Source organism: Vicia villosa, unplaced genomic scaffold (genome assembly GCF_029867415.1).
Source record: "Vicia villosa cultivar HV-30 ecotype Madison, WI unplaced genomic scaffold, Vvil1.0 ctg.001371F_1_1, whole genome shotgun sequence".
Lineage (NCBI taxonomy): Eukaryota > Viridiplantae > Streptophyta > Magnoliopsida > Fabales > Fabaceae > Vicia > Vicia villosa.
In genome coordinates this window covers 20,678-48,445 of record NW_026705595.1, presented here as the reverse complement: position 1 = coordinate 48,445, position 27,768 = coordinate 20,678, and the positions used below count along the sequence as shown (strand labels likewise).

General features: G+C 34.2%; 1 pseudogene; it reads left to right on the top strand.

Annotated features, from left to right (window-relative positions):
• Positions 1 to 14,229: 14,229 nt before the first annotated feature.
• Positions 14,230 to 16,944, top strand: LOC131634851 (ribosomal RNA small subunit methyltransferase-like; annotated as a pseudogene).
• Positions 16,945 to 27,768: the final 10,824 nt, after the last annotated feature.

The following is a 27,768-nucleotide window of genomic DNA, read 5'->3' as shown; positions in this document are numbered from 1 at the left end:
ATTTTTATCTCAACATTTTAGGGTTTATTTCTTTGTTTTTGTTCTGGGCTCAGTAAGTTCTATCCCAACCCAATTTACTCTCATCATCACCCTATTAAAGTCCACACACCTCCCCTGAAGTAGTTGTTGACCACTTGAAACATGGGCCGCACAAGCATTTAAAAGCCCAACGGATTTCTTGACATTACACCCTATTTTATGCTTAACCCATGACTTCTATTTCATTTTATTTGTTTCTATGTTAATCTTTTTGTTAATAATTACTTTTACCTTTTAATATATCTATTAAAAATTCAAAAAATATGTTAGAAGTATATAATTAGGTTGTTTAATTATTTCTATATTATTAAAAAAAAATACAAAAACATGTTTTTTTTTAATTTAGCTTTTGTTTTCTTATTATTAAAAAAATACGAAAAAATATTAGATTAATCTCAATTCAAAATCAATAAACCTTGGTCCAATGCCAAGTCGTTTGAAATATTTTCTCGATCCAACGTCGAGTTCCTTTTCAAAAATCTTTTTAACCATACCGAAAGATCGAGTGACAAGGGGTGAACACCTCTTGAATACCTCGATTCTTTTGGATTAACACCTTTTTTAAAAACCTTACATTAATCAAACCAAGAGGTTAAGTGACAAGGGGTGGACACCTCTTGAATACCTTGATCTTTTGAATCTAAAACACTTTAATCAAACCAAGAGGTTAAGTGACAAGGGGTGGACACCTCTTGAATACCTTGATCTTTTGAATCTAAAACACTTTAATCAAATCAAAGCGATCAAGTGACAAGGGGTGAACACCTCTTGAATACCTTGATCTTTTGAATCAAAACTCTTTAATCAAACCGAAAGATTCTGTGACAAGGGGTGAACACCTCTTGAATACCTTGATCTTTTAAATTAATACATTAATCAAATCAAAGTGATCAAGTGACAAGGGGTGAACACCTCTTGAATACCTTGATCTTTTGAATTAAAATACATTAATTAACAAGGACAACAAGTGACAATGGGGCTCGCTCCTGTTCAATACCTTGGGTAAAGACGCGCTAGGTGAACACCTATGCTCAATCCTTTGCTAAACGTCCCTTTATAAAAACACATCTTCAATTTCATTCAACCTTTTTTGCCTTATGGCTTTTAAAACTCTTTTCATAAACGAGACACTTAATCAATCTTCAATACGAACATACTTCCACATGTGAAAGATCGAATATCTTCCACTCGAATGCGATGATGGCCAAAATCTTGTTTTATCTTGATTTAGTCATCCATTCTTGTAGTGATCTCATATCCATGTGCGCGTAGTATTTCCGTTTGAAAGCGATCGAGTACCTCTCGCTAAAATCAACCAACAAACTTTTCGTGGTTCTTCGCCCGAACTACGATCGCAGGGAATACGTAGGCACAAGATTCAAACGTCTTGGCGAGCATTATAATAAAAAATCTTTTCTCTTTCTTCACAATAATAAAAAAACTTAAAAAATCCTTTCTTTATCTTTTCTCGATTAATAAGCTCAAGAACACAAACATTACGATAACACTCAAACACTAAACTAACTAAATGGGTCCCATCGAGTACGATGGAGGTGAGGGGTGATAATACCTTTCCCTTGCTTAACCGACTCTCGAACCCTAATTTGGTTGCGACGACCATCTTATCCATTTCCTTTTCTTTCGTGGGTTTTATCGATATTTTCCCTTTCCTTTTTGGAATAATAAAGTTCGGTGGCGACTCTGTTGTACTTCGAGCACGCGATTACGCTCGAGTATATTTTTGCCACTACACTCAAGACTACACAAGAATTGGGCACACTTATCTATCTCCTAAGCAACAAGCCTCCAACTAGGGTTTTGACTTCTCTCAAGGAATTTGGACTTCCAAGTACTCATAGTACAAGTTTGCGCAGTCAAAAGCTCAAATGATCAACAGTCGACTAGTTTGACATGAAAGTCAACTGTGGTCAACTTACAGTCAAAACTCCTTATTTTTGGTCAACATCAACATATTGAGGTTATATTCATCATTTGATCAATGTTTGATCATCATTCATCAAGGAAAGATTCAAAATCACAAAAACTCCAAGTTTCTAAATTAGGGTTTTTAAGGAGAAAGTCAACTAAACTTTGACCAGCCATAACTCTCAAATGGTTCATTAGAAATTTCCTAACAAAATCTCATTCTAAAGTAAATTCAATACTCTACAACTTTGATGTTGGGCCCAAATTCAAGAAATGCACCATTTGGAAGATATGAGCCAAAATATTACAGGTCCTTCTAAAAGTTCACAAAAAGCTGTTTTTTGCCAGGGGCCATATCTTCAAGATAAAATCTCCAAATGCAAAAAATGTTCTAAAGTGGGTTTTATAGGACATCTCGAGCTTTCCAAAAAGTCCTAGAACACATACATACCATAAAAATTGAGGGAGATATGGATTGCACAAGTTGGGTGAATTTCAAGAAGTGCATGAATGAAATATTGATAAATCTTGAAAATTTTCCAAATGGGCTTAGGTTTATTTTGGTCCTAACTTATTTCTAACATTATCTATGACCTATAAGTCCACCCCCGATATTTTTATCATTTTTATTTATATTTATTTGAATTTTAGTCAGTTAAAAGGCAAATAAATTAAGTAAAAATATAAAATGAATGGATAAAAAATGTATGGTTTTGACTTTAATCATCCAAAGTCCCATGAAAAGCCCCATGAAGGTCCAAAAACGTGCAAAGCTTGCTTATGAAGAAAATCTCTCAAAATAGAAAGATTTATGTGTTAGAACAAGAAATGTTCTGATCAATATTCTTAGTTTTGATGATAATATTATGTATGAATTTTGTGTAAGACAATGTGATACTCTAATTATTCACGTTTTCCATTTAAGGAAAAGTATAAAGAGTATGCACTAAAACAGCGCTCAGAAGCACTGACCCAGAAGTTCAGGATGCACTAAATTAGATGATTAGGTATTATCACATATGAACGAGAATAGTAAATGCATGAAGTTGTTTTGAATAATTCTGAATAACTTAACATATATATATATTCATTGCTTGCTATGGCTCATGCATGTTGTAGGTGTGTCTCACATATAAAATTTTGTCCTTTTATGTTAGGTATTTAATTAAGAGCATTTATACTATTATTATTATTATTATTATTATTATTATTATTATTATTATTATTATTATTATTATTATTATTATTATTATCGGTTTATCATGTTGTAGGTGTAGTAATGATTTATATAAAGTGGGACTCTAGTAGAGCATAGCATGTAAATAAGAGGACGGACAATAAAATGACATCCAGCTTTATCATCTCCCAAATCAATTAAACTCTATCTAATGTACAATTCTTTTGTTACTCCCAAATGTTATAAAATTCCATCCACTGTACAATTATTATTATTTTTTTGAAAGAGAAACGTACAATTATTTTGTTTCGCACTTTGACACACTTTTTTCCACCCGAATCTAAAGATGTTACATTACAACATATTTCACTTTCATTTCTATAAATACCCTTCAAAAAATGATGTTTTATTTCACATCTCTCATCTCTCTGCATTCTTTCTTCTTCAAAAATGAAGAATACAAGTACTCAAGTTACTCTTTGTTTACTTTTCCTTTCAATGATCATTATCAACCATGTAATCGCTGCTTCTGACACTACTCCTGATGCTTCAGTCCTCACTTCTGGTGCTAAAGCACTACTTCCGTGGCCGCTGCTTCTGTAACCGCCACCACTGCTGAAACTCTCGGAAGAGCTAACACTCTTCCCGAGTGTGTTGGCAGTATATGCCACTGTTTACATCCTCCTTGTCCTTCTGCCGCCGCTGCTTCCATAACCGCCACCACTGCTGAAACTCTCGGAAGAGCTAACACTCTTCCCGAGTGTGTTGGCAGTAACTGCCACTGTTTACGTCCTCCTTGTCCTCATTCCTCTGTTGTTTCCATAATCGCCACCACTGCCGAAACTCTCAAAAGAGCTAACACTCTTCCCGAGTGTGTTGGCAGTAACTGCCACTGTTTCCGTCCTCCTTGTCCTCCTGTCGCCACTGGTTCCGTAACCTCCACCACTACTGCTACTGTCACCGCCACTTCCGTCACCACCACCACTTTCGACGGAAATTAATATATATAATTTATATTTTATGTATTTTCCATCCATAACGTACCTATAATGAGTACGTACTATGTTTGTATGTATCCATAATGTGTTTCTTGTTTGTATCAATAATGTGTTTCATGTGATCCATAATGGTAATATATAGATTGGTGTTTTAGTATTATAATTTGTGCTTATGTCTATACTTGTTCATCACTTATAATACAATGCGTACACTAAAATAAATATTTTACAAAGCTAAAGGCTAATAACAAGAATTTTGATTGTTAAAATCAATAAAACATTTAAGCTAAAGGCTATTTTGGTCACATAAACCACAAGTATAGAATAGAAATTATCCAATCATGTAGTACAAACTTTAATGAGCTCATTGGTCACGTAAACCACAAGCATTAAATTGAGGAAGTGCAAGTCTTGGCAATAATCCACTTGAGTAAGCAACTCCAAAAGGTGACAGAAATATGCATAAAAAAATTCTCATATACATCTGTAACCTCCAAAATGAATTTTCAATTCCATGAGTTGTTTCCAAAATGGTTTATTTGCAATGAGAGTACACTTGGTTGGATTTGGTTAATGAAGTTAGAAAATTGTTTGCTCATGCAATGCGATTCTTACATGCTGTTGTGAAAAGTTGTTTTTGAAGACAAGTTCCAAGTTCTAATGCAAGTTGAGGTATTTTTGATGATATTGCCTTGGATTTGTAGTACAAATTGGTCTTTCTTTTTATTTTCAATTTTAGATGCATTGAATTAAACTTTGGAACAGAAGGCTTTTTTTGTTCATGGAGTTAAATTCTGTTTCTATTACATATATGGCTACAAATTTGACAACATGGTTATTATGTGTAAAGACCATTCACATATTGATATTGTTGATTCACTCTCTAGCCATCAACCATGCTATTTTATTGTTTTTCTAGTTGAGTTGTTTGTCCTCTAATATGCTAAGTCGCCTTTATAGTACAACTTGAGTGTTTGCAGTACCATCACTTATAGACTGGTGTTTTAGTACTTAAAGTCTAATACAATAAAATAAATATTTTGCAAAGCTTAAGGCTAATAAATATTTTGGTAATTTCTCAGTTCAAACTTTATCCCTCTCTAGACTCACTTGTCAATACTTGTCTCCATTCACTTGATGGACTCTTTCTTCAACACTACACATATAATGAATAATTATATAACTTTTTCATTCAACACTACACATATACCAGTAAATGTATTATAGATTGAATAAGACTTATACCAGTAAATGTACTTGTTTCATTTATAAGTTAAAGCAAAATATTTCTTCTTCTTAGAGAACAAGAACAAGACCTTTATTTGAGTAAATTGTTAAAAGCTCATCAGACTTATTCAAACAAATGTACGCTTTGGTGTTATAAAAGTAAATCTACAATGCCCTTATAAAGAAAGAACTAGTGGAGGACTCGTGCGTCTGCACAGGTAATTCAAATCTTAAGGTGAATAATGTATTACAAATGCAAAAAAAATAAGTTTAAAAATTTGAATGAGGAATGTTAATTTAAGATTAACAAAATATAATATAGATGAAATTTTATGGTCTATACCCACGGTTTTTCTTCATTTACCTACGGAATTATGCCGTCGTTATAAGTCAAATTTCTTGTAGTGTGTAGTAGTTATGTTAAAAAAAGAACATGGAAATGCAATAATCATTCATATCTTAGATAATTTGATAAGGCTAGATTGTTGGTGATATATAATTGTTCTACTCGGATCTAACATATTGTACAATGTGAGTGAAGTTAACTACTCAAGCTCTGGCATAAAACTTGTTACAAATGATTTCATCTTTAAAGGTAAAATTGGGCAAAACAACCCTTCAATAAATGGAGACTGCAAGCAAGCTATTTACACGTTCAGAAACCATTTTTCAAGTGAAAACCAAAAAAAGTGTAGATGTAACAAATCACCGATATGATAAATCTAATGTCTACTAATTATAAATATTTACAAATATCACTAATAAGTATAAATATTTTTAATATTTTCAGTGGCGGAGTTAGAGAAATTTTTTTTGGGTGGCCATCAAAAAATAAGCCGAACAAGTATAAATAAATATATAAATTATAATACTCCAAATATTTAAGTTAATACTTTTTTTATTATTGTTACCCTCGTGATTCATTTTAATGTCTTAATTTAATAAAATTTCATATTGATCCACTCTTCAAAATGTTTAATTTTAATTTTATTTTTTTGTCGTTAATTAGACGAAGAAGATTAAAATGATATGTCTTAAAAAATTAAAAAATGTCAATGTAATACTTTTTAAAGTTTTGAATCAAAATTTTTTTAAAAAGAATTAAGAGATTAAAATGAACTTAAAATCAACATACAAGACAAAAAAAAATATTATCCTAAATATTTAGGTTATAATAAACCATAGTTAATAACTAAAATTTTAATTACAAGATTTAAACATATCTCAAATTAATAGTATAATATTTCTCTTTGATCACTGAAATTATAGGATAACATTTATTTCTCTTACAAGATATTTCTCTTTGATCAAAATTTTAACATGCTCAATAATTAATGTTATTCTAACTTTTGTAATGTTCTGTTGTAACTTAATATATATATATATATTTTTTAAAATAATAACATCTAAATCCTATTATATAATAAATTTTTAAAATTGTGTCACTTATTAATTTATTAAGAATGAACTTTAGTATTATATTATGATTATATTTTTGTATATTTCAATCACGGAATTGAGATATAAAAAATGGTGTACTATAGTTAAATTTCTTTTTATGGCGAGGTTTGTTAAAAAAATAAATAAATCATTTTTCCTTTTATAATTTATAGTAACTATTCACGAGATGATAATTATTGGATCATAAACAGCAAAGCGGCTCCCACCTTACATTGTTAAACTCTTGCTAGGTATCAGGCTAGTATTTGCCTCAAGACTGTCAATTATAAGAAAGAATATTAAGATTTGAGTGAAATAACAAATGATTAAAATAAATAATAGTATTAGTTTTATAACCTCATATCATAACAATATTCAAAAGGGATCCTTGAATTGGAAGGACGTCGTCAATCTTCCACTTAGAAATGAAACTGCAACATAATGAAATTTAAACATAACATCTTACAAAGAACTGAAAAATAAACATAACATCTTACACACCCATTGCACATCGAAAGATATCATTATATATTATAAGTGCATTTAAATAAATTATAATCAATTTTCCCATTTCACACAAACCCTTCAGAAATGTAGAAGAAGACAAAGGATATGTAAAACCACAAAGATTTAAAGAGTACGAAAAAATAAAAATCAGAGAGATCTCACTGATTCCAAACATCAAAGCTCTCATAACATCAGCTTCATCAAGTCGACAAAGTTTTCTCGCAAACGCATCAAACCTGCATAAACTGAATCCCAAAATTTGCACAAACTCACATATTAACATCATAGTGTCATACCCTAATTTTGACCCCCTTGAGATGTCACATCTCCAGACATTTCAAGATAGCTACTCAGAGCAGTCATTTGTTTATCTGATACTCAATCGAATATGCTCAAGGACAAGAAAGTTCAGGCAAAGGACCAATCAATATGAGATTAACCTCTAATACAATCACAAGACTCAAATGATTCATTCATTCACCTATGATTGATTAGACACCACAGAGTCAAAATCCCTTCTGAGTCAAAAGATCTCACGCTGGTGATCTTTCCCTTTTTCAAAAGTCAGCCTCAACCTTGGGCTATGTACAAGGCAGATATCCCCTTTAGAGTCATTACCCTACTCATAGGTATTCCCCTATCCAGAGTCAGCCTCAACCTTGGGCTTTGTACAAGGCAGATAATAGAGTCTCCCTAGTGAGTCCTTCACCATCAAGTAGCCACAACCTTGGGCTTTGTACAAGGCAGATAAACCACATTTCCTGTGTCAAAAGATTCCTAACCTTTAGGATCTTTTCCTCACAGAGTCATCCATACTCAGTTTCCTCAACAGTCAGCCACAACCTTGGGCTTCATACTAGGCAGAAAATAATATATTCCCTAGCTAAGAGTCAGCCACAACCTTGGGCTTTGTACAAGGCACACAAAATAGAGTCTCCCTAGGTAGAGTCAGCCACAATTCTGGGCTTTGTACAGAACACTAAAATAAATCCTTCGATTCATAAAATAACACTCTCCAACTAAAGTCAGCCTCAATTCTGGGCTTTGTACAGAACACAAATTTCTTAGTTTAAGTTAATTTCCAGTGGAGTCATCTCCCAGAGTCAATAAAATCAATCAAAAAGCCTCAAGCTTGGGCCTCATACAAGCCAGCTAAAATCAAATCTTTCAAACAGTAGGTAGACATAGCTTATCTCTATAGAGAGATATTTCTCCTATCTCACCACATTCAAACAAACAAACAAACATTTCAATTTCAATTTCAATCATTCTCCCATTTAGGATTTTGAAAGGCATGCTCTGAGGAACACACACCCAGACTTGTACAACTTTCCCTAATTTGGTTGAGAATCTTTCTTTCATTCAAGAGACACACGACTGGCATACTTGCACACACACAAGTAAGGTCCCTCTCTTAATGAAATAAAATCAGCTTTTCTGTCACTTTTAATGTTTGTGGTGGAATAGTAGAAATACCTCTCTGTAGAGATTGACTTCATGTCTCTTTACTGTAAACAGAGATTTAATTCAAGCTTCAACCTTGAGCTTCAAGCAAGGCACCAAAAATAATTATTTTCTCTAATTAGTTCTCCGAACTACAAAAAGCTCTGACTTCCATTAGGGATATGTAGGCATGAGATTCACAAGGAATCTCAGCGAGCTAATAAAAAACAAAAAATAGTCTGTCTGTCTTTCTTTCAATTCAAATCAATTCCTTCTCCTAACACAAAGGAGAAACTTTCCCAATAATTAGCAACAAACACAAACACAAACACATAGACACAGAGAAGGTTCCCGTAGAGTACTACGGATATGTAGGGTGCTTAAAACCTTCCCTATGTATAACCGACCTCCTGGAATCTAGAATTTCTAGTCTAGGTGAATCCCCACACATAGCAAACTCCTAGGGTTTATTTGAGATCTTTTTCCCCTTCCTCCTTGTAGGATAATTAAAATTCATCCCACAACGGGCGCTTCCCTCCTTCCAAATTTCGCGTGAAGGGTCTAGCGTGTCGTCCTCCCAAGTGAAACGGGGAGGTAAAAAAACGACACCACACATAGCATTAGTTTCCTTCACAAAACCTACACAAAAACTTTCAGATTAACATCATAGCATCAATTTCCTTCACAAAACCTACACAACAACTTTCAACGGTTCATCAAACATCATATCATCATCAACTCATCAAAACTTCAACTTTCAAAACCTCCAAACACTTGGGAAAGAAATGAAATATACGATTCATCATCCAAAGTAAGGTTAACGTAAGCCTTCTTGCCAGCAGCAGCCACTTGAGTTCTAACGACATGCTGGGCAGAACCTATGACATCTGAAGGAAAAAAGCAAGGTTGTTAGTATGTATCATTAATTTTAATGTAACTTATTAAGATGAGAGTTACAAGGAAAAAAACCATATAGGCGATTAGCATCGAAGTCTCTATTAACGAAATCTGAAAAAGACTTGAAGTTGAAACGGTGTTGTGGAATCTCTGGCATGTCAATGGCAGTGATTTTTGTGGAACGGGTAAAAAATAGATTGTACTTGTTGTCACACCTTCAAAGGCATGTCATTCAGCAAAGCTTCACCGTTATATATCATGTAGGTATTTGTCTCCTGCAAGGTCTTGTTCCACAACTCAAGTTCTCTTGACCGTGTAATAACATGGATTTGCTCAGCCTAACAATTTTCAACACAATAAATAGGTTAATATTATGCTACTACAGTAGGGTAACATTAAATGGTTGAAAATAATGGAAAATACAATTTACAATACCTTTGTATCTTGGATGATTGCTTCAATATGTTGCTGACCATTGCGTTCCTTGACGGTTCAAATGTCGACTACACGAACCACAATTTTTCATACGTTTTGTTTTGGCAGCAAGTCGCAAATAATTATAGGAGGCCTTGACATGTTTGGAAGCAAGTTTTGTTACAAAATCAAATAAAAATACAAAGAATGTAATTTTGTATAGGGTTGATAATCAAATCACAGTTGGAATAAGGTAAACTATTGCTACAACTTACCAGTAATATGATGTAAAAATACAAATAACATATTAAGTCAAGCTGTTAATGAAAACGGAAGGATGTAAAAAAACAAAAAATACAAATAAAGAAGCATTTGTCCTGGGAAACGTTGATAGCATAACTTTTTGTTTCACAACATACCAACAAACGAAACCTCAAAAGTGTTAATACCCAACTCAGTTCTCAATAATTTGATCAGTAAAAAGAACAATTTTAACATAAAAAAATTAACTTTCCTAAGGACTCCACATAAACAAAACGAACTAAATAACTGAACCTTTTGTAGTTGATAACAACAAAACATAGTTAAGCAACTAATGAAACCTCAAATTTGTTAATACCTAACCTAGTTTTGTGTTGATTGTGTATGGTAAAAGGTACACTTTTAACATAAAAACTGAATCATTCAAAGATGATAAGTGAAAAACATAGTTGATAACATAAAAAAAACACAATCTTTCTTATGGAATCCACATAAACAGAACGAAAACATACCCTAAATCGAACCCAGTTGAAAGAAAGCTCAAAACTTTGAATACCCAACCAAAAAAAAAAGAATTACTATGGTAAAAGCAACACTTTTAACAAAAAATACTAAAACTTTCATAGTTGATAACAACAAAACATAGTTAACCATTTGGAGGAATAAAAAAACGGAAGGAAGACAGTTAGGAAATCAAAAATGGAGATGAAAATGAAAATCGAAAAACAGAAGGAAGACATTTAGAAAATCGATAGCTTACCATAGGTGAAAGGATGATGATTTCTGGGTGCAACGATGATAATTCCTGGATGAGGAAGCTGGGGTCGGAGGCTCTTGGTTTTCACATCAGAGAGAGTAGGAGAAAAATGAAAAGTGAAGTACAAAGTTAAGAAATGAGACCGATGTCATTCAGCAAGTTGGTGACAAAGGGAGGTGAGGCTAATGCGTACACATATGACAGAATGCAAAAAATTAATAACATATTTAGATCATAAATAGCATTTTCCATATATAATAATATTTAGATCATTAATAACATATATTAATATAACAATATTTTGAATCATATAAATTAAAGTTAATGATAACTGACACACGCTTTTGTATTTTATCCAACAACACACATTTTCAAGTATATTTTTAAATTCATTTTAATTGAAATATTTTTTTTAACTAAAATTATTATTATTTTCTTTAAAAGTATTGTATCTTAAAATAAAAATTATTTCAAATTATATTTCTTCGTTATTAATATTTAATTATTAAAGTTAATTTTTAAAAATAAAATACTATTTTAAATGTAAGTTGACAATCATTTAAAATGATCATAATAATTTTTTATTAAAAAATAATTTAATGAAATATTTTGATTAATAATTAATTAGAAATAATAATAATAAAGTAATAAAAAGGGAAAAGTTAAAAGTAAAAAAGTGAAAAGTGAAATGTGAAAAGTGGGTTGGAAAGTGAAAAAGTGAAAAGTGAGTTAGAAAAAAATCAACAAAAGACATTTTTTGCCCCTAAATTATTAATTTAGATTAAGATAACAAAAGGGCAATTGGGTATTTTCTAGAACATGTTATTTTCTTATATTATAGATGTTAATCTATTTTATAAACTTATTGTATTTTATTGTCCGGTTTAAAAATGATCATTTTTCGTTGGTTTCTTGAACTGTGAAAGTGAAACAATGAAATCTGTCTTTTTACTTTTTTCTTTTTTAAATAGTACAGTTAATTGGAAATTGGCATATCAATGAGGAATCTATGTCAGTGCATAGCTAGCATTAGTTTTTCTTATATCAATTTAAATAAACTATTTTTTCTCTTTCTCATTTCAGTTACTACCTTTTATGATACAGTTCGTCTCAATAATAATATTAAAAAAATTAGAATATGAAACGTGGCAAATACTATAACAAAAATATTTAAGGCAAAATACCATTTTTCGTCCCTTAACTTTCACTCGGGATCTATTTTGGTCCCTCAATTTTTAAAAAGTTCATATAACTCCTTTATCTTTTAAAATGATCTCACGTTTATCCTTCTGTTTGGTTCCGTTAGTTGTCTTATGTTTTTAATATCTACATGGCCTTTAGGAATGTTGATGTGGATAATACAGTATTATATGTTTCTATTCTTCAAGTCTCATTTCCACAAAGTCTCATTTCCACACTTAGCATCCACTGAAGACGAAAAGGTTCAAGAAGCTCTGGGAACAAGACCATCTTTAGATTGCAATCGGAAGGAAGAGCGAGGATTGACATCACTGAATCACCACCGGTTTGTCATTTATAACCCTAAATGGTTGTGATTCCTGCTACTACACTACAACATTTATTGCTTCTAGCAACACTTTTTTATATAACATGTATAAATTGTTGCCTTAAAAAAGATGAAGCAAAGCTTTCTGTTTGTTGTCACTACAATTCTCTCAACGTCTCATAAATGTTCCCTAAAATACTTCTGGGGACGATTTTCAAGCGTTCTTATAATTTATCATTGGCAATAATTGATAAATGTCCCTTTAAATGCTTGTGGGAACAACTTTAGATCGTTGCTCTATTCCTAAAAAAAAGGTACATTTTTCAAATGTTCCATAAAAATTTCAACAAAAACCAAAAAATTAGGTGGCAATTTTGCCTCCAAATATCATAAAATTGTATTAGATTATAACATCTATTTAATTATGTTAATAATAGAAACATATATTATATGAAATTAAAATATTTTTAAAAAATTTAACAAAAGGTATCAAATATTAAACATTAAAAAAATAATAGTTTTCTTATACAAGTTTAAGGCCCACACCCGGTTCACAAATTTTATGAAAACCTAACCTTTTAAAAATAGGAAATAAAATTAACGAAATTGTATTGATTTGCGCTGCCGGTTTTATCGTTGTTTTGTTGCGAGTGCGTCGAGCACCGTGTTAGATTTGTATGAATAGTTTAAGATTAATTTATTAACATATTTTTAATTAAATATTAATAATAATTTTTATAAATGTTATTAATCTCAGTTATTGTTATATAAATTTTATTGAATTTAATGAAAATACACCGATAATATAAAGCAGTTTTACATCATAACCGCTAATTTTTTTTGTAAAAAATTGAGTTTTTCTTTAAATAACATATAAAGTATATCTTTTTAATGGTTGTAAGGTACTTTGACAGCGCATTACCTTTAAGTTCAATTTTATTTTACAAAACAGATTAGTAATCATAAAAAATGATTTTCATAATAATAAAGTATTTAATTAATATTATATTAGTAAGAATATCAAAATTAATAAAAATTTAAAATTTAAATTTTTTTAGAATTAATATAAATTACTTATATAAGCATTTAATAATGATTTATATTATTAGTTTGAGAATAACTTATTAAAAAAAATTTAATCAATAATAATGATAGTAATTTTATAAATGTTATTAATCTCAATTATTATTATTATTATTGTTATATAAATTTAATTTATTAGTATGTCAGATTAATATTATTATTGTTATATATATATGTTAGTAGCAATAATAATAAAATTAGTATAAATTTTATATGATAAACATTAGATTAATATCTTTTCACTAATGGTAATCGTGTAATATCGTTTTAAATGTATGTCAGATTAAATCATGCCAACTGCCAAGCATATATGTATTTAGATTTTGTATATAAATATTTCATAATATTTATTTTATAAATAAATATAAATGTCCCTTTAATAAATTAAAAGGGCAAAATCACATTAAAATAAACCGGAACATAAAATAGGGTTTTGTTTTGTTGATATTCGAATAATCTTCTTCACCTCTCGTTGTTTTTTTTCATTCTTCTAATCTAGTTCTTTAACCTACCATTTTTTACTTTGCCAATTTTTCATTCCTACGCAGCAACTATGGCGGGTGGTAAGGTCAAGAAGGAAAAGGGAAAAAAAACCCTCACAACACACACCATACCAAGGTGGAATGTCCTTTCACAAATCCAAAGGTCAACACATTCTCAAAAATCCACTATTTGTTGATTCCATAGTCCATAAATTTGGAATCCAAACTACCGATGTTATGCTTAAAATCGGTCTCGGTATAGGGAATTTAGTTGAGAAGATTTTGGATGCCGGGAAGAAGAATATTGGTGTCGAGATTAATTCTTGCATGGTTCCAATGAGTCCCTTCCAGTCGCCTCACGGTATACACTTTTACCATATTTTTAGAATTATTTGTTTGTGGGTTTGATTTCTTGTTGAATTGTATTGTATCACAATTTTGAATCTGGAGCTATTAACATTTGGTACCCGAAACAAAATGGATTTATCATTAGGGTTCAATACCCGGTTTAAATTCCTTGAAAAAACCTCTTTTTAATAATTTTAATTTGTTAATGTCAACTCATATGAAAAAGGATAGTATAAAATGTAGAATCAAATCTAAAAGGAAGAAGAGCAGTTATGGTGTTTAATGTCATTTGTGAAGTATGCAATGTTTGAAGAAGAAAGCATTTAGAAAATATTTTTTTTACTTGGTAGATAAAGTTGGTTTTTAGGATAACTTACTAGAGAAGTTGAACTAGAATAACTCTGCAGAACTATGGTGATGGTAATTGTAACTTACTATAGAAATTTGTTTTTAATGATTATTACAGGTTATCCAAGGTGATGTACTGAAAATTGAGCTTCCATATTTTGACTTATTTGTGGCAAACATTCCATATCAAATATTTTCTCCTCTCACATTCAAGTTGCTCAACTACCAACCAACATTTAGGTGTGCAATCATAATGTACCAGAGAGAATTTGCCATGAAATTGGTTGCTCTAGCAAGTGACAAACTCTGTTGTCGTCTTACTGTAAACACACAACTCCACGATCGAATCTTCTACCTCCTCAAAGTTGAAAGAAACAATTTCAGACCTCTACCAAAGATTTGAAATCAAATGGTTAGTATAGTTTTCATTTCTCTTAATATTAATCTCAAGACACAATTTTACATCATGATAATATATGTTGTCAAAATTAACTTTTTTTAATGTTTGTCATGATATTGTCAATCAATCACGAGGTATAATAAAATAGGAGGATAAAAAAGCTTGTTCTCCTCTTTCAGTTTTCTCTCGTAGGTAGGTAATTCACCTCTATTATTTCAAGGGAATAGAAGTTTCATATTTAAAACATTATTGAACAAATTCTTGTGGATCAAGTGGTGTTTTTAAATGATTGTTACTGCAGAATTTAGTGTAAATGATATTTTCTAAATTCGTAGATGACTATGGATAAGTAACTGGATCAATCAGAGAGAAGAAATATGGATTAGTCATCGTAGACGACTATAGCAGATGGACGTGGGTAAAGTTCTTAAAACACAAGGATGAGTCTCATTCTGTGTTCTTTGACTTCTGCACTCAGATTCAATCTGAGAAGGAATGTAAAATCATAAAGGTCAGAAGTGATCTTGGTGGTGAATTTGAGAAGAGATTCTTTGAAATTTATTTCAAAGAAAATGGTATTGCCCGTGATTTCTCTTGTCCTAGAACTCCACAGCAAAATGGAGTTGTAGAACGAAAGAATAGGACTCTACAAGAAATGGCCAGAACCATGATCAATGAAACCAATATGGCTAAGCATTTCTAGGCAGAAGCAATTAACACAGCGTGTTATATTCAGAATAGAATATCCATAAGACCTATTCTAAATAAGACTCCTTATGAATTGTGGAAGAACAGAAAGCCCAACATTTCATATTTCCATCCTTTTGGATGTGTTTGTTATATTCTGAACACTAAAGATCATCTGCATAAGTTTGATTCTAAGGCTCAGAAGTGTTTCCTTCTTGGATATTCTGAACGCTCTAAAGGCTATAGAGTATACAATATTGAAACACTGATAGTTGTTAGGAGTGAATTATCAGTATTTTAATGTGTTAAAATAACTACCTTTTGATATGAAGTTGAGCATATTGTATGAATTTTAGTGATTTTATGGTTAGAATTGAACTCTAGAAGTTTGATGCTAATTGTAGAGCAAATTGAATCACTTTGGGTGTTATTTGTGCAGGTATTAAGGCGGAAAAGTAAGGACGAGGAAACATGAAGGCGTAAGGACACTGGAGACGCAAAAATCACAAAGAAGTGGGATAAAGCATAGGCCGAGCCGCAGCAGAATTGGGCGAGACGCGCCAAACCTTCTGGTCCCAGTTCGCGCCTCGCTAACCCATGCCACGCCGGGGGAGTTTCGTAAAAAGAAATTTTGTTATAACAAGAAGCCCTAATCCTCATAATTGATATATCTTGGTGAGCGAAATTCAGAGAGGAATCTTACTCCAGAGCAGAAAACAACATTCGACGGAGAATTCAACATCAATCGAAGACATTCCCTTGATTAAGATGAACCCTTCTATGAAGTTTTGTGTGTTCTTCATCTCTATGGAGAGCTAAACCCCATTGTGTTGAGTTTAAGGTAGTAGTTAACCTATGAAGATGCAATAACTTTGATTAATTCCTGTGAACAATTGTTAAGTTTTATTATCAATAAAGAACCTTGCTTTTATTTTATATCATTGTTGAACTATCAATCGAGAGATAAGGTTCATACTTTTGCCCTACGTTGTTATATTGACTTGTTCTTAATTCGCAGAGATGGGATTATGAGTAAGTTTTCATGAATCATCGTATTTAATTCCCTTTATCTTTATTGTTACTCTGAGAGATCGTATATCATACCGGTAGAGGTGGCTCTAAATTGATCTTAGACATAATGTCAGTTTTGAGGATGAATGAAGATAATAGCTTATATAATGGTTCACTTGTGGATTAATTGATTAATTGCATATGAATAGGTTGATGAACCTTAGAACTCAACATATTTATCATCATCGTTAATTACTTATCAAGCTTTCCGTCCAATTATTTATTACTTTCTTATATGCACTTTTAGAATAAACAATCAAAACCAATGCTTTTTACCACTCATTATAATTCGACTATAGAACGGCAGTAATATTGACTCAATCTCTGTGGATACGATATAGTAGAAAATATTTACCCAAAGTACTTTCAACAAATTGGCGTCGTTGTCGGGGATTGGTGTCAATATTGCATGCATTGCAATAGCTTTTATTTTGAGTTTTCTTTGATTAATCTGGTTGTTTCACGTGTTTGTTAGTTTTTGCAGAACTTAGGGTAATGGCAGCAAGGTTTTCAGCGATCAACTTCTTTTTGATCCCGAGATCGAAAGGACCGCTAGGAGATTGAATAGCAAAACACGAAGAAGAGCAAACATAGCAAAGGCAAGAGACAACACAACTGCAACTTCGTCACAATCATTAGAAACCAGTGACGAGTAGTCTGACGTACTTTACTTTCACGAACTATTTCAAGAAGAGCAAGAAGTCATCATACAACACACTGTTGTAAACATGGCTGCCACAGCTCCATGCGCAAATAGTCCTCACCTTAATCCACAGTTCGCAAGGACTGCCGCCAACGGGCGAACATCTGAATTGAAGACCGGTATTCTACAGCTCATTTGTGCAAGTCCTTTCGCCGGATTGGACCATGAAGACCCATACACGCATCTTACTCGATTCTATGAGTTAGCGGGTACTACAGGTGTAGCTCAAGCGGATGAAGAAACATTGTTCAAAAGGTTGTTCCCACATTCCTTGATATCAAAGGCTAAAGATTGGTATCTAGATCAATCCGAAGCAGTAATGACTGATTGGAATACCTTGGAAGAAAAATTCTTGGAACGGTTTTACTCTCAAAACCGATTCTTTGATGCAAAACCAGCAATTGCGGTATTCTCTCAAGGTAGTAATGAATCACTGAATGAAGCTTGGGAAAGATATAAATCTATGTTGAGAAAATGCAAGGGACACGGTTTTGCAGAAGTTGATCAAATTCACATGTTCTGCAATGGTCCCACACCTACAAACAAGACAATTTTTGACACCACAGCTGGTGGCTCGCTAATGTCCAAAACACCTATTGAAGCGACTCAGATAATTGAGCGAATGGCTCTAACCGTCAAGGCAATCATGATCGAACTGTCAGAGATAAGAAGCCTGGATTGTTAGAGCTAACTAATAGTGATGCTCTGTTGGCACAAAAAAATTGCTAACTTCACAAGTGGAGCTTTTGACACAACAAATGTCCAAACTACCACAACAAATTAAAGAGCTGAATGGAGTCTCAAATTCCTACCAAGTTGCTAAGTGTGAGTTATGTAAGGGAGATCATCAAACAGGATTTTGCCCACCAGTCTTGGAAGAAGAAGTGAACTACATGAACAACAACCAAGGACAAAGGCAGAATCAATATCTGAATTATCCGCCGTATCAACAAGGTTATCCGCCAAGGAATAACAATCAAGGTTATCAACAAAGACCTAACAATCAAGGATACCAACAGCAAACATTTCAACCTTACACTCAACCGCCACCACAACAACAAGGAGGACTGTTTAAGTCGGAAGAAACTATGACGCAATTCATGCAGATGTCAATGAAAAACCAGAAAAACCAAGATGTAGCAATTAAAAATTTGGAAACTCAAGTGGGGCAACTTGCTAAACAGGTTGCGACTAATCAGTCGAATGCAACATTCTCCGCCAACACTCAAGAGAATCCGAAAGAGCATTGTAAAGTAGTGGTAATTAGAACTGGTCAGAAAGGCGGTAATGAGGAAGTTGAAAACAATGATGTTGAGAAGGAAGATGATAATCGTGCAGCAGAAGATGAGGAAAATGAAATCGTTGTAAGTGAAATGAATAAAGAAGTGGAAAAAAGAGATAAATCCAAAAGGAAAAAAGCATGTGACAAGATGGCAAACAATGTGATACCGAGTCAACACCTCCCATATCCACATGCACCATCAAAGAAAGATAATGCTAGGCAATATGCAAGGTTTATGGAAATCTTCAAACAATTACAAATTAATATTCCATTCTCCGAAGCCATTGCCCAAATGCCAAAGTATGCAAAATTCATGAAGGATATCTTGACAAAGAAGAAGAGACTTGAAGAAGAAGAAGAAGTTGTTGTCCTTGATGCATAGTGTAGTGCTATAGTGTCTCGTCTCCCTCAAAAAGCAAGAGATCCCGGAAGAGTTACATTACCGGTAACAATTGGTAATCAGCACATTGGGAATGGACTGATTTATCTCGGATCAAGCATCAATCTAATTCCTCTATCAATAGTGAAGTAGTTGGGAAATATTGAGATGAAGTCAACAAGAATGACCTTACAACTAGCAGATAAATCCACCACTCTTCCTCACGGTGTTGCACAAGACATGTTAGTCAAGGTAGACAAATTTTTGTTTCTAGTAGACTTTTTGGTGATTGATATGGAAGAAGATAAAGAATCACCGATTATTCTTGGAAGACCATTCATGAAAACAGCCCGAATGATGATAGATATTGACGATGGTATCATGAAGCTAAGAGTCCAAGATGAAGAGGTATGCTTTAATCTTTTCGACTCCATGAAATAACCTAAGGATAAGAGCGATTGTTTTTTCCTAGATGTCACCGAAGAGGTAGCCATAGAAGTGGCCAGTGAGATCCATCTTTATAGCCCTTTAGAAAGATCCCTTGTTGATTCATTTAATTTGCTGACTCAAGAGGAAGAAAAAGAAATCGAAGTATTTTTGAAGGAGCTAGAAAAGGGAGGAAACATGAATGTTAAGAATGAAAAATTGGAAACATTAGACTCACCAAAAGAAGTGGAGGAGACAAAGATGGAACTAAAGCTACTCCCAACTCATCTGAAATATGTCTTTTTAGATAAGGAGGGAAAGAAACCAGTAGTTATTAGCTCAAAGCTGACCACACAAGAAGAAGAAAGATTACTTCAAATTCTACAAAAGAATAAAGCTGCAATTGAATGGATCTTGGCCGACTTAAAAGGTATAAGTCGGGCATATTATATGCACAAAATTATGTTGGAAGAAGAATTCTAACCGGTAGCTCAACCGCAGAGAAGATTACATCCAACCATGAAGGAAGTAGTAAGAAAAGAGGTGGTCAAACTATTGGAAGCAGGAATGATTTACCCAATTTCAGATAGCGCATGGGTGAGTCCAGTACAAGTAGTGCCAAAGAAAGGAGGAATGACGGTCATCAATAATGAGAAGAATGAACTAATACCAACTAGAACTGTCACAGGGTGGAGAATGTGCATCGACTATCGTAGACTCAATAAAGCTACGAGAAAAGATCACTTTCCTTTACCATTCATGGATCAGATGCTTGAGAGGTTATCCGGACAAAACTATTACTATTTCTTAGATGGATACTCCGGATACAACCAGATTATGGTCAACCCAGAAGACCATGAGAAGACAGCTTTCACATGTCCGTTTGGAATTTTCGCATACAGGAGAATGCCATTTGGATTATGTAATGCTCCAGCCATCTTTCAACGGTGTATGCAAGCGATCTTGTCCGACCTCATTGAAAAGAGTATTGAAGTATTCATGGACGATTTTTCGGTATTCGGAAAATCCTTTGACATTTGTTTGGATAATCTGGATGTGGCACTTGGAAGATGTATTGAGACCAACCTAATTTTAAATTGGGATAAATATCATTTTCTTGGTAACTGAAGGCATTGTACTCGGACACGAGGTATCTTCAAGAGGGCCTGAAGTGGATAAAGCCAAGGTGGAGGTAATCTCAAAACTTCCACCTCCAGTAAACAGTAAAGGAGTAAGAAGTTTTTTGGGCCATGCGGGATTTTATCGAAGGTTCGTAAAGGATTTCTCGAAGATTGCCAAACCATTGAGTAACTTACTCAACAAAGGTACGTGTTTTACTTTCGATGAGTCATGTGTCCAAGCTTTTAATGAATTAAAAGAAAGGCTAGTTACCGCACCTGTGATCGTAGCACCTGATTGGAAAAACCATTTTGAACTTATGTGTGATGCTAGAGATTATGCTATAGGCGCGGTACTAGGCCAAAGAAAGGAAAAAATATTTCATGTCATACACTATGCAAGCAAAGTTTTGAATGACACTCAACTCAATTATGCCACTACAGAAAAAGAGTTGCTAGCCATAGTGTATGCCCTTGAAAAATTCAGATCCTATCTCATTGGAACAAAAGTGGTGATTTACACAGACCATGCGGCAATTATATATCTGCTTACTAAACCGGATTCGAAACAAAGACTCATTCGATGGGTTCTTCTTTTGCAAGAATTTGACTTAGAAATACGGGATAAAAAAGGTTCAGAAAATGTGGTAGCAGATCATTTATCCTGTCTGGTCAATGTAAATGTCACCAACCAAGAAGCTGAAATAAATGATGAATTCCTGGATGAACAACTTTTTCAAACTCAAGTGAGACCTTGGTTCGCCGATCTTGCAAATAATAAAGAAACCGGTATAATACCAGAGGGCTTTGATTGGCACTAGAAGAAAAAGTTGTTATCCGATGCGAAATACTATGTGTGGGACGACCCATATTTGTTCAAGATAGGTAAGGATGGCATACTAAGAAGGTTTGTTACTGAAGAGGAAGCCCAACAAATTTTGTGGCATTGTCATAATTCTCCTAGTGGTAGGCATTTTAATGGATGGAGAACAGCAACAAAAGTTCTCCAATCCGGTTTTTTCTGGCCAACTATTTTCAAAGACGCCCACCACCATGCGAGAAACTGCGATAAATGCTAAAGAGTTGGAGGGATAAGTAAACGAGATGAGATGCCACTTCAAACTATGATAGAAGTTGAAGTTTTTGATTGTTGGGGCATCGATTTTATGGGACCTTTTCTTCCTTCATTTACTAATGAATATATTTTAGTTGTTGTGGATTATGTTTCCAAGTGGGTTGAAGCTATCGCTACTCCTAAGGCGGATGCCAAAACGGTATTGAAATTTTTAAACCGTAACATCTTTACCCAGTTTGGCATGCCTCGAGTGATTATCAGCGATGGTGGATCCCATTTTGTTAATGAAAAGGTTGCTAAAGTGCTGGAGAAGTGTGGCATCAGTCATAAGATCGCCTCACCTTATCACCCTCAGACCAACGGGCAAACGGAGATTTCTAACAGAGCAATAAAGAATATCTTAGAGAAGACGGTCTCAATATCCAGAAAAGATTGGTCTGCAAGGATTGATGATGCTCTTTGGGCATATCGGACTGCATATAAAGCACCAACTGGCGCATCTCCTTTTCAGATGGTCTATGGTAAGGCATGTCACTTACCAGTTGAGGTAGAGCATAAAGCTTTGTGGGCTCTGTGTTTCTTTAATAAAGATGACAGCTTAGCATTTAAGAAAGGGAAAGAGCAAATCCATGAGCTGGAAGAGTTTAGGTACCTAGCATATGAGTCCAATAAAATGTATAAGGAAAATATGAAAAGGTACCATGACAAGAAACTCAAAAAGAAAGAATTTAAGGTGGGAGACCTTGTGCTTCTGTTCAATTCCAGGCTAAGACTATTTCCAGGTAAACTAAAGTCCAAGTGGTAAGGACCATTCATGGTCAAAGAAGTCAAACCATATGGTGCTATTGTCATTGAGGATAGCAAAACCAAAGAGAGTTGGACTGCCAATGGAGAAAGACTGAAAGTTTACCTTGGGGGAGAATTTGACAGGGAAGTGTGTACTCTCGCACTTCCGAGCATGTAAGAAAGCCGACCGTCGAGCTCAAAAGACGTTAAACAAAGCGCTTGTTGGGAGGCAACCCAATGTCGTAAGTTTTTTCTTTATTATTTTATTTTCACTATTCTTTTCGTATCATCAGTTCACTGTGGCAAATGTGAGGCAAACAAAAGAAGATTTTTTTTTAAAACTAGCGCGCCTCGCCAGTGTGACCACACGCCACGAAAACAACACAGTAGGTTTAGCGCGCCGCAGTCACTAAAGGCCGAGGTGCGGCCTTGCGAAACTCAGACATTTACAAAGAAAGAAATAGGGTTTTTCCAAACCCCACTTCATTTGTCTGCCCCACACACAGAAGTGACTTTTCTCCAACGAGTCCTGAGTCTAAATTTCAAACTTTCGTCACTATTTTCATCAGCATCTCTTCCTCATCACCAACAATGTAAGTTTCTTCTCTTCTCCTCTTTCAATTTCATTAGGATAGAGGTAAAACCCTAAGAATAGGTTAGGAGATTTTGACACTGTGAGTGGTTATTCTGAAAACCCTAGGCTAGGAGACTCTGTAGTGGATGCTCTTTGTGGTAAAACAATCAATGGGGTTATGCTTGTTTGGGTACAATAGCCATCAACAAGCGCTGCTTATAACTTATGTCACAGTTGCGCCGCGGCCATAAGGTAGCGAGTCGCGGCTGTGCAAAATGCTGACTGTTTGTTTTGATTTTAATATAGATTTTGATACATGATGTTGTTTGTGTAGTTATTTCTGTTTGCAGATGCAGCCATCCAAAAGAGGTCGTACAAAGAGCACAAGTTTTGGTCCTCGTGGAACCCACACGCGCGACTCCACCACCAAAAGGTTCTTGGGGCCTGCGCAAAAGGATAGGTTTACCCAATTAACCTCCCGCACCATACTTCCTGAGAAACTGATTGTACCGACTGAAGATAGTCCCTACAACACCCTATGGGGGTATTTTGAACACCGGAAGTGGGATCGTTTGTTTGAACTGTATCAGGAGATCAATGTTGATATAGTAAGGGAATTCTATGCTAATGCTATCAAGCTCACTCCGGAAACTATAGCCTACAAACAGGAGACATTTGTTAGGGGTCACACTATCTGGTTCGACCAACAGGCCATCAGTGAGTTCTTGGGTAACCCACTGCAATTAACAGACAATGAAAGGTGTTACTATAGAGAGCATTTGTTTGAAACATCATACAGTCTGGGTGATGTTACAAGGAATATTTGTGCCAAAGGAAGAGGACCGGTACTTGGTAAGAATGGAGCCCCTGTGCACTACCACAGAAAAGATCTGAACATTGATGCAAGAGTTGTGTTGTCCATCCTTATCTATAATATCCGACCCAGGGCACATGTTACCACCATACCTTTTGATGTAGCATTTCTGATGAGAGTCACCATGTCTCGACACTCTGTGGATGTGGCTTTCATTATTTCACAAGAGTTTAGGAGAGCAGCTTTGAGTGAAACTGAGCATGGCATTAATGATAAATGTGTATTGCCATTGCCAGGTCTTATTATGGGATTATGCCACGCTGAGGGAGTTGATTGTTCTGATAAGGGACACCTGGTGATTCACACCGCTCTTAACGATGCTTATATTGACAAATTTTGTAAAACCCATTTTGAGAAAGATCAGTAAGCTGCCGCCACTAGCTCTCAGGCCGGACCCTCTGCAGGTCCTCCCTCCACTTTTGACCCGCTGGTGGCCCATCACTATTACTCCTCCATGTGGGAGGCCAATCAGAGGTCCCAGATTTTCTTGCATGATGCGATGCAGCAGCAGTACAGGAACTCTATTTGTACCCCTGAGGAGCGTACTTTCCCCACTCGGGAGAGTTATTTTACTTACTGTGGATGGCCGGAGTCCGATCCTTATCCTATGGGGGGTGCAGGCACTAGTGGTGCTAAGCTGGAGCAAAATGAGCAGGTGCAGGAGGAGGATGGCTTGTCAGAAGATGAGGACACCATGTGGTGATATTAGATGACATATGATGTTGTTGATGCTTTTGTTGACTGATGACACTAATTGTCTTGTTTTGTTTTTTATGTTTTTGTGTGTTTATTTTCAAAGATCTTAGGTGGCATGTATGTCACCATGACTTAGTTCAGTATTTTCTTTTTGTTTGAATGATTTTATCTTAGTATTGTTTTATCCCCAGTTTAGAATGAGTAGTTTCTACCGCATAATGAAAAGCTCGAGCGAAACAATGAGAATGCCAACAATGGAGCAACATGCATGAAAGTGGTAGTAAGTGGAAATTTTTGAAACATATATTTTTCCCTTTCTTTTTCAATAAAAGTGACAAGGCATGTATGAATTTTCGAACTCTGACTCTTAGTGTGTGCATGAAACTTAGGTTGTTAGTAAATACCAATAGAAGTTCTTTATGGTACACAATTTTTGTTAGATCAGCTTAGCCTTAACCATTGTTAGGAAAGCTTTCCATCGTTTACTATATGCAGGAGACCATCGATTACTTTGACATGTTTGTATTTTGCTAAACCGGTTGTCGCATCGTCTTGTGAAAATCTGTGAAAATGACTTAGGCACTTGTATGAAATTGAGAGTTTCTTTTAGCCTATTCCATCTTAAAGCTTTTTTTTTGTGAGAGTATGGTCCTTTGCTAACCATTCTTTGAGACTGAGGTCAAGATAAATATCATAATATGCACCAAGAAAAACATCTGGTGAGGTTTTGATCTCAATAAAAAGTTTTGTTTTGGACCATCAACCATAAAATTTGGTGATGTGTTTTCTCTTTTACCTTTATAGAAAGTAGGGGAGCATTCATAGAATCTGAATACAGGTTGATCTCCAAGTTGGGGAGATTCATAATCAAAGGAAGAGTAAGTACAGGTGGTGTTTTGCAAAGAACAAAAGAAATTCGTAGCTGGAGAATAAAGAAAAACAAAAGAAAGACAATGTCTGAACCTAGAAAGTTGTTGAAAAAAAAAGGAAATGTTTGAAGACAAGAAAAGAAATATCGAGCTACGAATGAAAAGATGAATGGGTAAGAAAGTTAATGGTTTAGAGAAAAAGTAATGATTTGTGATTAGGATGCTCCCCTAGAGTAGGAACAACCTTTGAATATCTTCTTTTCTTTGAATCTTAACCACATTATAACCCTTTAAAGACCTTCCGATTCTCAGATTTCACAAGACTTGATGTCCACTTACGGTGAACGTATGATATGAATACTTGTTGATTTAATTGTTTGGATGAGTGTTTAACCCCTCTTTTATTCATCATATTTTCTGATGAGAGTGATTAGTGCTGAGTCAACTGTAGTTGTGTAGTGTTTTGAACTTCTGGAGGTAATTTTCCTTCAAAATCTATTTCATGTGCATGTTCTGAGTTTGTAGGGAGATGAAGAGTATCTGAATCGATTACTCATTTTAGCCATTTGAAAAACTTTTTGAAAAAAACTTGTTGCATGATTGTTGGGATGTGTTATCGTTTCACTGAGGTGAGTAATTTTGTTTAAGGACAAACAAAACTCTAAGTTGGGGAGAGTTTGTTAGGAGTGAATTATCAGTATTTTCATGTGTTAAAATAACTACCTTTTGATCTGAAGTTGAGCATATCGTATGAATTTTAGTGATTTTATGGTTAGAATTGAACTTTAGAAGTTTGATGCTAATTGTAGAGCAAATTGAATCACTTTGGGTGTTATTTGTGCAGGTATTAAGGCTGAAAAGTAAGGACGAGGAAACATGAAGGCGTAAGGACACTGGAGACGCAAAAGTCACAAAGAAGTGGGATAAAGCAGAGGCCGAGCCGCGACAGAATTGGGCGAGACGTGCCAAATCTTCTGGTCCTAGTTCGCGCCTCGCTAAACCGTGTCGCGCCGCGGGAGCTTCGTAAAAAGAAATTTTGTTATAAAAAGAAGCCCTAATCCTCATAAGTGATATATCTTGGTGAGTGAAATTCAGAGAGGAATCTTATTCCAGAGCAGAAAGCAACATTCGACGGAGAATTCAACATCAATCAAAGACATTCCCTTGATTAAGATGAATCCTTCTATGAAGTTTTGTGTGTTCTTCATGTCTATGGAGAGCTAAACCCCATTGTGTTGAGTTTAAGGTAGTAGTTAACCTATGAAGATGCAATAACTTTGATTAATTCCTATGAACACTTGTTAAGTTTTATTATCAATAAAGAATCTTGGTTTTATTTTATATCATTGTTGAACTATCAATCGAGAGATAAGGTTCATACTTTTGCGCTAGGTTTTTATATTGACTTTTCTTAATTCGCAGGGATGGGATTGTGAATAAGTTTTCATGAATCATCGTATTTAATTCCCTTTATCTTTATTGTTACTCTGAGAGATCGTATATCATACCGGTAGAGGTGGCTCTAAATTGATCTTAGACATAATGTCAGTTTTGAGGATGAATGAAGATAATAGCTTATATAATGGTTCACTTGTGGATTAATTGATTAATTGCATATGAATAGGTTGATGAACCTTAGAACTCAACATATTCATCATCATCGTTAATTACTTATCAACCTTTCCGTCCAATTATTTATTACTTTCTTATATGCACTTTTAGAATAAACAATCAAAACCAATGCTTTTTACCACTCATTATAATTCGACTATAGAACGGTAGTAATATTGACTCAATCTCTGTGGATACGATATAGTAGAAAATATTTACCCAAAGTACTTTCAACAATAGTTGAGGAATCAACCAATATCAGATTTGATGATAAGCTTGGTCTTGAAAAGCCAAAGCAGTTTGAGAATTTTGCAGATATAGAAATCTCTAACTCAGATCCTGAAGAACCCATAAGCAAAGTTT